Source organism: Dromiciops gliroides, chromosome X, assembly GCF_019393635.1.
Source record: "Dromiciops gliroides isolate mDroGli1 chromosome X, mDroGli1.pri, whole genome shotgun sequence".
Classification (NCBI taxonomy): Eukaryota; Metazoa; Chordata; class Mammalia; order Microbiotheria; family Microbiotheriidae; genus Dromiciops; species Dromiciops gliroides.
Window position 1 is genome coordinate 4983426 of NC_057867.1, and position 10129 is coordinate 4993554.

A 10129-nucleotide genomic window follows, 5' to 3' on the forward strand; every position below is an offset into this window, starting at 1 on the left:
ACCAGAAGTGCCTCATGGACCTGCTATAGCTGCGAAATCGGTCACCTTGGGAAGCCTCCTGCTGCTTCTGGAATTGCCTTCAGATCCTTGGCCATGTAATGGGATCCCCACTGTCCTGTGAAGAAGGATCTTACTTTGGAAATAGTTGAAAGACATTCAAGTCCCAAACAGCAAACCTGTCTCCAAGATGTTCACTCATTGACTGATAGATACAGTTTAGTAGTCCAAACTAACCAGGAGAATAAAGTACTTCAAAGTAGGTTTTGGGAGAGGGTTCTAGGGCTCTTCTGGGCCAGAGCAAGGCTGGAAATACATATATGGCTTTGGGAGCTGAGTGTTTTTAAGGACAAACAGCACTCCCTCTGCATCGTGACTCTGGATTTCTTAAGACATGGACGTCATGGGCAATGTTTCCAATATCCAAGCCTAAAGCACTCTTGGATCGAATCGTCAGCAGGGTTCTTGCCCATGTCATTCTTCTGGGTCTTTCACACTTTGGCTTATTTGTCTGTTTGAACCCATCTTCCTTAGTGGTTTTGGGGGGAGGAGGGGAAGCAACAGATTGTGCAAGATGCCCATTAATGTCCCTCTAGCTCTAACAGTCAATGATTCTAAGGCAGTGGATTCACATCTTTTGTGTCAGGGTCCCTAGGATTGAGAAGCCTTATGAGCCCCTTTTCAGAATAAAGGCTTTAAATGATTAGATTTCATTCAACTTATGGAATGGTTTCTCCCGGATGCCAGAGAGCACGTTTCCATGGTTACAGGAGTCAGGACAATCCACTTCCGAGTTTATGTGTACAAAGAGCTTCGATAAACAAGGGATGGATTTTGTGAGGAAGTAGGAGCCAGAATCTCAGGTAGTAAAACTACAACTGTCTTTTCTTCCTGCTGCTGCCAATGGATATGAGTCCTAGAAGTGTGAGCCATGGAAGGAAAAGCCCCCTGATCAAACTGCAGCAAATGAGGGATGTGGCTGTTTGAAGCTATTTTAGACCAACAATCCCTTTCCATCTTTTGCTAGCAATTTTAATCTTAAAATGGAATAACCAAGTACACAAAGCCAGAGATTGTGTGTGCATGCGTGTGTGTGTGCGCGCGCTCGCGTGCGGCTGGCTGGCATTATGGACAATCTAGTATCTCTTCATTATGAGTTTCATTTGATTTGTAGGTTTCTCCATGAGGGACAAAGTTGTTCGGGAGTAGAAATCTATACAGGGGACAACATGGGCATGATTATCCCAGCTGCAAGCCTCTGTACCTGCCTTGTTTCATACCAGATCCATGTTTTCTTTTCTTTTAGATCATTTTGAGGGCTGAGATCTGCTAGTAATCAGTGTTGTGTGCATAAAGAAGAATGACCCTCCATTCCAATGATTCTATCCACCATGCTGGGATAACCTCATGTTCACCTGGAAACTTGTCCAACTTTTGGAAGAGAGGGCAGTGATGGCCACAGGTCCCTTACTACTAGAGGTGAGCCTGCCCTGAGACTCTCAGGCTGGCTTCAGTCATTGCCATCTCCAGAGAGAGCTAGTAGAAGGAGCAGAGGATGGGGCATCAGAACACCTGGGTTCTAGTCCCAGCTGTACCACTTACTGGGTACATAATCCAAGGGGCCCAAGTGCCCTATAGACCTCATGGGGTCATTGTGAGCATCCAATGGGATGAGAGGTGGGAAGGCTCTTTGGAGAGTTCAGCACTGCAGAAAGGCAAGGTGCTCTCATCGCCATCCTCATTAATGGGGGCCGTGAGTTTCTGGGGAGCCTATGACAGCAGCGTGCTCACGTTCGATGCCCAAGAAATTGGATGGTGATGCCAGTGGTGACAGTGATGAAGACATTGTTGTTCTGAAGCTAGACTGCTTCTCTGGCTTCTATTTAGCTCTTTTAAGAGGCCTCTGTAGAAATCCCCTTTGTTGGGGGCAGCTAGGTGGTTCAATGGATAAAGCACCAGCTGTGGATTCAGGAGGACCTAAGTTCAAATCTGGTCTCAGACACTTGACACTTAACCCTCATTGCCCCGCCCCCTAAAAAAATTCAAAAAAGAAATCCTCTTTGTTCCTGGCCCAAGAGGACGAGTCTGTTGAACAACTTTTCTTGGACCCCAAAACATGTTTCATGATTTGATATTTTTTGAATGAAATATTTGTCCAAGTCGGAGACACTGTGTAATCTGGGGATTAGTTTGGCCCAGTGACATTTCCTAAGTCCGGAGCCTCTTTAGCTGGTTCAGAGTAGAGAGTGCTCTTTGTCAGTAGCCATGTCCTTGTCTTTAAAGGTCAATGTATCTTCCAAAGGGAGCTGCTGGTGGGTCAGCTGGTCAGTGAGTAACATTTCCAATAAACATAGGAAATCTCAGCTTCCTGATCAGTTTTTTATTCCAACTGTTCACATCTGTTTTCTTTCCTTTCCCCATCACTTCTTCAACCACCCTGATCCCTATGCCCAGTGCCAGGAAACATTTCGAGGGCTCGGAGAGAGTGAGTGCACTGAGACACAGCCTTCTCATGCTCTACGTGACCATTTTGGAAATGTCGGGACTATTATGGTGGTTTTGAAGAATATAATATTACTCTTTTATATTGTGGCTTTGACAAACACTGATCATTACCACTATATTTTTACTCTGTGGTCTTCTCTCCTCCTCTATAACATTCCCCTGATATTCTCCTCCCCCACCCCCACCTCCCACCAAACACCTGCACACCCATATACTGACAGACATCTGCCTCCATTCATAATAAAGTCACACACACACATATCTATGCAGGACACTATTTACAGGTCCTCTGGTTACCCAGTAGAACCTTGGGAAGGGCTTTGCATAAAACGAAGGGTTCATAGAACTTGTTGTTGAGTTGTTTTTCAGTCATGTTGGACCTTTATTAACCCATTTGTGCTTTTCTTGACAAAGGTACCAGAGTGGTTTGACAGTCATTCTCCAGCTGCCTTTACAGATGAGGAAACTGAGGCAAGCAGGGTGAAGTGACTTGCCCAGGGTCACTTGGCTTATAAGTATCTGAGGTAAGAATTGAACTCAGGAAGGTGAGTCTTCCCAACTCTAGCCACTTCAGGGCCACCTAGCTGTCCTAGGGGCATAGAGTCATAACTTTGTACACAGTGTACGAACTTTGTTATAGTAATCACACTGGCCACAGCCTTCGCTTTGGGGTATTCTGTTTCTCACTGTGAATTTCTTTTTTTTTTTTAATAAAAGTATTTTATTATTTTCCAGTTATATGTAGAGATAGTTTTCAGCATTTGTTTATATAAGATTTCCAATTTCAAATCTTTCTCCCTCCCACCCCCCCCTCCCCTAGACAGCAGGCAATCCAATATAGGTTATACACACACACACACTCACACACACACACATATACATATGAGTAGGCTTCCGCCAGTTGCAGACGACCATGGATCAACACCTTGAAGAGCCACAGGCCACAGTGTGGCTGTGCAATCTGATACGGGAGCCTCAGCTCCTGCTGCAATGAGGACATCAGAAAACTGCGCTCTTTGTTGCCCGTCGGTTTCTGCGTCTCATTCGTACACATATACACACACATATATATACACACATACATATACATAACAACATTGAACCATCTTCTCTTATAGCATAACTGATGCAGAAATATGTTTAATCAGCATCCATATTTCACAGTTCTTTTTTTTTCTAGATTTGGAGAGCCTTTTCCATCATGAGTCCCCTGGAACTTTCTTGTACCATTGTATTGGTGAGAAGAATCCAGTCTATCACAGTTGATCAACATATAATGTTGATGATACTGTGTATAATGTTCTTCTGGTTCTGCTCATCTCACTCATCATCAGTTCATGCAAGTCCTTCCAGGTTTCTCTGAAATCTGCCTGCTCATCGTTTCTTACAGCACAATAGTATTCCATTACATTCATATACCACAACTTGTTCAGCCATTCCCCAACTGATGGGCAACCCCGCAATTTCCAATTCCTTGCCACCACAAAAAGACTAGCTATAAATATTTTTGAACATGTGGGTTCTTTTCCCTTTTCTATGATCTCCTTGGGAAAAAGACCCAAAAGTGGTATTGCTGGGTCAAAGGGTATGCACAGCTTTATAGCCCTTTGGGCATAATTCCAAATTGCTCTCCAGAATGGTTGGATCAGTTCACAGCTCCACCAACAATGCATTAGTGTTCCAATTTTCCCACAGCTTCTACAACATTTATTATTTTCCTTTGTCATTTTAGCTAATCTGATAGGTGTATGGTGGTACCTCAGAGTTATTTTAATTTGCATCTCTCTAATCAATAGTGATTTAGAGCATTTTTTCATATGGGAATAGATAGCTTTGATTTCTTCATCAGAAAACTGCCTGTTCATATCCTTTGACCATTTTTCTTTTTTTGTTTTGTTTTGTTTTTTTTGGGGGGGGTGAGGCAATTGGGGTTAAGTGACTTGCCCAGGGTCACACAGCTAGTAAGTGTTAAGTGTCTGAGGCCAGATTTGAACTCAGGTCCTCCTGACTCCAGGGCTGGTGCTCTATCTACTGTGCCACCTAGCTGCCCCAAGGAATTTTCTTTTCTGTTTTGTTTTTATTTTTTGTTTTTTCAGGGCAATGAGAGTTGCCTTGCCCTGGGTCACACAGGTAGTAAGTGTCAAGTTTCTGAGGTCGGATTTGAATTCAGGTCCTCCTGAATCCCAGACTAGTGCTTTACCCACTGCGTCATCTAGCTGCCCCTTGACCATTTCTTAATTGGGGAGTGACTTGGATTCTTATAAATTTGATTTAGTTCCCTATATATTTTGGAAATGAGGCCTTTATCAGAAGTACTGGCCATAAAATTGTTTCCCAGCTTTCTGCCTCCCTTCTAATTTTGGATGCATTGCTTCTGTTTGTACAAAACCTTTTTAATTTAATGTAATCAAAATCATCCATTTTGCATTTTATGATATTCTCTATCTCTTCTTTGGTCATAAACTGTTCTCCTTTCCAAAGATCTGAAAAGTAAATTATTCCTTCCTCTCCTAATTTACCTATGGTATTACCCTTTATATCTAAATCATGTACCCATTTTGACCTTATTTTGGTATAAGGTATAAGATGTTGGTCTATGCCTGGTTTCTGCCATACTATATTCCAGTTTTCCCAAGTTTTTGTCAAATACTGAATTCCTATCCCAAAAGCTGGATTCTTTGGGTTTATCAAACACTACATTACTAATGTCATTTACTACTGTGTCTCCTGTTCTCACTGTGAATTTCAAGGATGGAATTTGGCTTTTTTATCAGCAAGATGCTACAAAGCATTTCTAAATTTCTCTTTGTCCTCAGTCATGGAATAAAATGTTGCCTTTTAAGGCTCCTTCATTCCTGCAGCTGGTTAGTGTTTATCTCTTTATTATTTGTTTCTTGTCCCTTTCTCCTGGGCACAAATCAGTAGATTTTCAGTGTTTGACCCTCACTAGAATTATATCTATCTACTCCCTTAAATACAATTAATCTAGAGAGAGGGTTTGATTTGGGAGTTCAATCTAACTTCTGATTGCTTTGTCTTTATTGGGAAAAGCAGGACAGGAACCCAAGCTTGACATCCAAGGCTTGACTCCCTTCCCACCAAATACCATTTCGACAATGAACACACTTATCAGGTAGCAAAGAAATCCATTTATCCAAGTGCAGCAAGGCAGAAATCAGAGGAAGTATGCTCATATGCCAGGCAATACAGAGGAAGAGCTTTTCTATTGGGAATGAGGGAGCTCAGCTGAAATGAGAGACAGACAGACAGAAACAGAGAGAAGGAGATGGACAGAGACACAGAAATGGAGAGAGAAAGAGATAGACAAAGAGAGACAGAGAGATGAAGAGAGAGAGAGAGAGAGAGAGAACGAGAGAGAGAGCGAGCAAGCACAAGCAGCCAAGGGGACGTTCCCCCAAGTCCCCAGTGTAGCAAGCTGGGGGTAGGGAGGTAATGGAGACTGCCAGCTGCTCTCCTGCAGGCTTCTTCCCAGAGGCCTTTCTTCAGCAATCTCAAGTGGGTTCACTATTGTTCCTATTTTCTCTCAAGTATGGGAGCCCAGAGCAGCAGAAGCAACAGCTGTGCCCAGAGGGACAATTGAAGCTCTCCTCTCCCCCAATGTCTCCAACTCCTCCCCACCCCTAATGCAGGTGCAAGGCATTGATCTCCACCAATGATGAGAGAGGCTGGTAGCAATGGGCTTTGAGCCTTTGATCACATACATCCTGCTTCAGACAAAATGAAGCATTTGTGGCAAAGAAATGCAAATGTTTATGGCTTTCTGGGATGGCTTTTGGGGGTTACCTTCAAGCATGGTGCCAATGAAAGGCAGGCAGGTGAACCCAGACGTGCCCCAGGCCTGGTGGGCTCCTCCTGGCTGGGCTATCATGGTGCCTGGGCACCTGGCATGTCCTAGGGCATTGGGAGGCAAAGCTTCAAAGGGAGAGTCCCTGTCCTTGAGGGGGCTCTGGGCCAGTTTGGAAGCAGGGGTGTGACACCACAGCAGCTTGTTGGAACCTTTTCATCTGTCCTCAGACCTCTCATAGCTCCCCTAGTCCCACCCACTCAGCTGAGAACCTTGCCTCATGCCTAAAAGCCTCTGGGGGCAAGTGTTGGGCAGGGCCCAGGCATCCCCATGCCATTCTTTTGGGTCCTCTTTCACACTTTTCCCTGTTTGTCTGTGTTATCCTATCTCCCTTAGTGCTTTGGGAGAATGGGGGGACAACAGATTGTGTAAGATGACCCTTAAGGTCCCTTCAGCTCCAACAGTGATTGGAAGGCAGGGGTTCCAGGAGCCTCTTGTGTCCTGGGCCCCTTGGGTGCCCTGGTGGAGAAGCCTATTGGCCCCTTCTCAGAATAAGGCTTTTACATGATTAGCTTTTATTCAGCTGATGGAATGGTTTCCCTGGAAGCAAGAGAGCATGTTTCCATGGTTACATGAGACAGGAGAGGCTGTTTCCGCATTTCTGTGTACAAAGAGGTTCCAGAAACAAGGGATGGATTTTGCTGAGAAGCAGGATCTTAGGTTGAGAATCTATAACTGTCCCGTCATCCTGTTGCCACAGGTGGATGCAAAGCCCCAAAGTGAGAGCCCTGGAAAGAGAAGCCCCCTGGCCAAACTGCCAGGAATGAGGAATAACAAGGGATTTTTGGAAAGATGCAGTGAAGTAAATTGTTGCCATCTTTTAGCAACTTTGATCTTAAAATGCAATGATTTGATTGCACATATATAACCTTTATCAAATTTCTTGCTGTCTCGGGGAGGGATGAGGGGAGGGAGGGAGGAATAAAATTTGGAACTCAAAACTGGAAAAAAAAAGAGTGTTAAATTATTTTGAAATATAATTGGGAAAAAAAAAGAAATATAATTGGAGAAAAAACCAAATGTTTCTAAAAAATCAAATGATTGATGTAGCAAAGCTAGCAGTTGTGTGAGTGTGACTGACATGGACAGTCCGGCATCCCTCCCTCAGAAGTCCTGTTTGATTTTTGTTTTTGCGGTTTTTGCAGGGCAATGAGGGTTAAGTGACTTGCCCAGGGTCACACAGCTAGTAAGTGTCAAGTGTCTGAAGTCGGATTTGAACTCAGGTCCTCCTGAATGCAGAGCCAATGCTCCATCCACTGTACCACTTAGCTGCCCCCAATCCTGTTTGATTTTAAATTTGGGAAGGCAGGAAAATTGTATGGGAGGAGAAATCAATCCAGGGAACAAGGGCTTCATTGGTGCAACTCTTGCCTCCCCCCCACCATTTTTTCAGCCCAAATCCATATTTTCTTTTCTTTCAGATAATTTTGAGAACTGAGATCCCCTTCTCGTGATCTTTGTTGAGAGCATGAAGAATGACCCTCCATTCCAGTTATATCATCTGCCCTTCTGGGCTGACCTCATGTTCACCTGGAAACTTGTCCAACTTTTGGAAGAGAGGGCAGTGATGGCCACAGCTCCCTTACTGCTAGAGGTGAGCCTGCCCTGAGACTCTCAGGCTGGCCTCAGTCATGGCCATCTCCAGAGAGAGCTAGGAGAAGGAGCAGAGGATGGGGCATCAGAACACCTGGGTTCTAGTCCCAGCTGTACCACTTACTGGGTACATAATCCAAGGGGCCCAAGTGCCCTATAGACCTCATGGGGTCATTGTGAGCATCCAATGGGATGAGAGGTGGGAAGGTCTTTGGAGAGTTCAGCACTGCAGAAAGGCAAGGTGCTCTCATCGCCATCCTCATTAATGGGGGCCGTGAGTTTCTGGGGAGCCTATGACAGCAGCGTGCTCACGTTCGATGCCCAAGAAATTGGATGGTGATGCCAGTGGTGACAGTGATGATGACATAGTTCTCCTGCAGCCGAAATGCTGCTCTAGCTAATTCTACTTAGCTCTTTAAAGAGGCCTCCATAGAATCCTTCTTTGTTCTGGACCAAGAGCGGCAGTCTATTGAACTGCTTTGCTTTGATTTGAAAGCCTTTTCAGAATGAAACATTTGCAAAGAAGAAAATTGTTGAAGTTCAGCCATTTCACTTGTGTCTCACTCTCCATGACCCCATTTGAGGTTTCCTTGGCTGAGATACTGGAGTGGTTTGCTCTTTCCTTCTCCAGCTCATTTTATAGATGAGGAAACTGAGGCAATCAGGGATAGGTGACTTGCTCAGGGTCACACAGCTAGTAAGTATCTGAGACTGGAATTGAAATTACGAAGATGAGCCTTCCTGACTTCATTGTGCCACCTAGATGATCCTAAGTAGAATGTATATAACCTCCACCTCTATTTGATTCAAATGACATGTCCTAAGTTTGGGGACAGAGCATTCTGTCATTAGCAGTGTACTTGTCTTTAAAATCCACTGTATTTCTAAAGGAGCTGCTGCTGCCTCAGTCAGTCAGTCAGTCAGTCAGTCAATAAAATCTCTGATAAACACTGAAAATGTTGGTCAGCTTCCCAACCAGTTTTTTATTCCTACTTTTCACATCTGTTTCCTTTCCTTTCCCCATCACTTCTGCAGCCACCCTGATCCCTATGCCCAGTGCCAGGAAATATTTCAAGGTCTTGGAGAGAGTGGGTACACTGAGACACAGCCTTCTCATGCTCTACATGGCCTAGAGTGACCATTTTGGAAAGGTTGGGATTCTTGTGGTGATTCTGGTGATGGTTAGGAGTTTGGTTTTGTTTTCTTTTGTTTTCATTTCTTTAGAATTTTATTTTTCCCCAATTACATGTAAAAACAAATTTTAACATCCATTTAAAAAACTTTGTGGTCCAAATTCTTTCTCCCTCCCTGCCCACCCCACCTTAAGAAGGCAAGCAATTCAATATAAGTTATACATGTGTAGTCATGTAAAACATTTCCACATTAGTCAGGTTGTGAAAGAAAACAGACAGAAAAACTCAAGAAAAATAAACTAAAAAATGATGCTTCAATCTGTATTCAGATACCTTCTGTATTCAGACATGTTCTCTGGAGATGAATAGCATTTTTCATCCTTAGTCCTTCAGAGCCGTTTTGGATCATTGTATTGCTGAGAACAGCTATTTTCTACACAGTACATTTCACTTTGCATCAGCTTATGTAAATCTTCCCAGGTTTTTCTGAGAGCATCCTGCTCATCATTTCTACAGCACAACAGTGTTCCATCATAATCACATCCCACAATTTGTTCAGCCATTCCCCAATTGATGGGTATCTCCTCAATTTTGATGGTTAGGGGTTTGAGAATGTGGTCTTGCCATTGGGAATTCTGGCTTGGAGATAAGCACTGCTCATCCTCTCTATATTCTTCCCCTGTGTTCTTCCCTTTACCCTCTAAAATCCACACCTCCCTCATTGACACACTAACACTAATACACATGTGCCAACAGACGCACGCGCCCGCATACACACAGACACAGACACAGACACACACACACACACACACACACACACACATGAATGCACACATGCACTTAGATCACACACTCATCCAGATACTCAGTGCAACCTGAGGAAGGCCTTTGTGCTGTAGTGAGGGGTTCAGAGCATAGGAAGGCAGGAGACTGGCACATCGTAACTTGGTCATACGGGACAAGGCCTCTACTGTGTGTTATTCAGCCTCTGATTGGGAAGTTCAAGGCTGGAACCCTGCTCTTTTATCAGGAAATG

The 10129-nt window shown here is 44.0% G+C and overlaps 1 long non-coding RNA gene across 1 annotated transcript; it reads left to right on the top strand.

Moving 5' to 3' along the window:
• Nucleotides 1–811: 811 nt before the first annotated feature.
• On the top strand, nt 812–3026 carry LOC122733327. The gene is made up of 3 exons (XR_006353814.1): nt 812–860; nt 1304–1476; nt 2917–3026. It is a non-coding gene; the product is annotated as an uncharacterized LOC122733327 (long non-coding RNA).
• Nucleotides 3027–10129: the final 7103 nt, after the last annotated feature.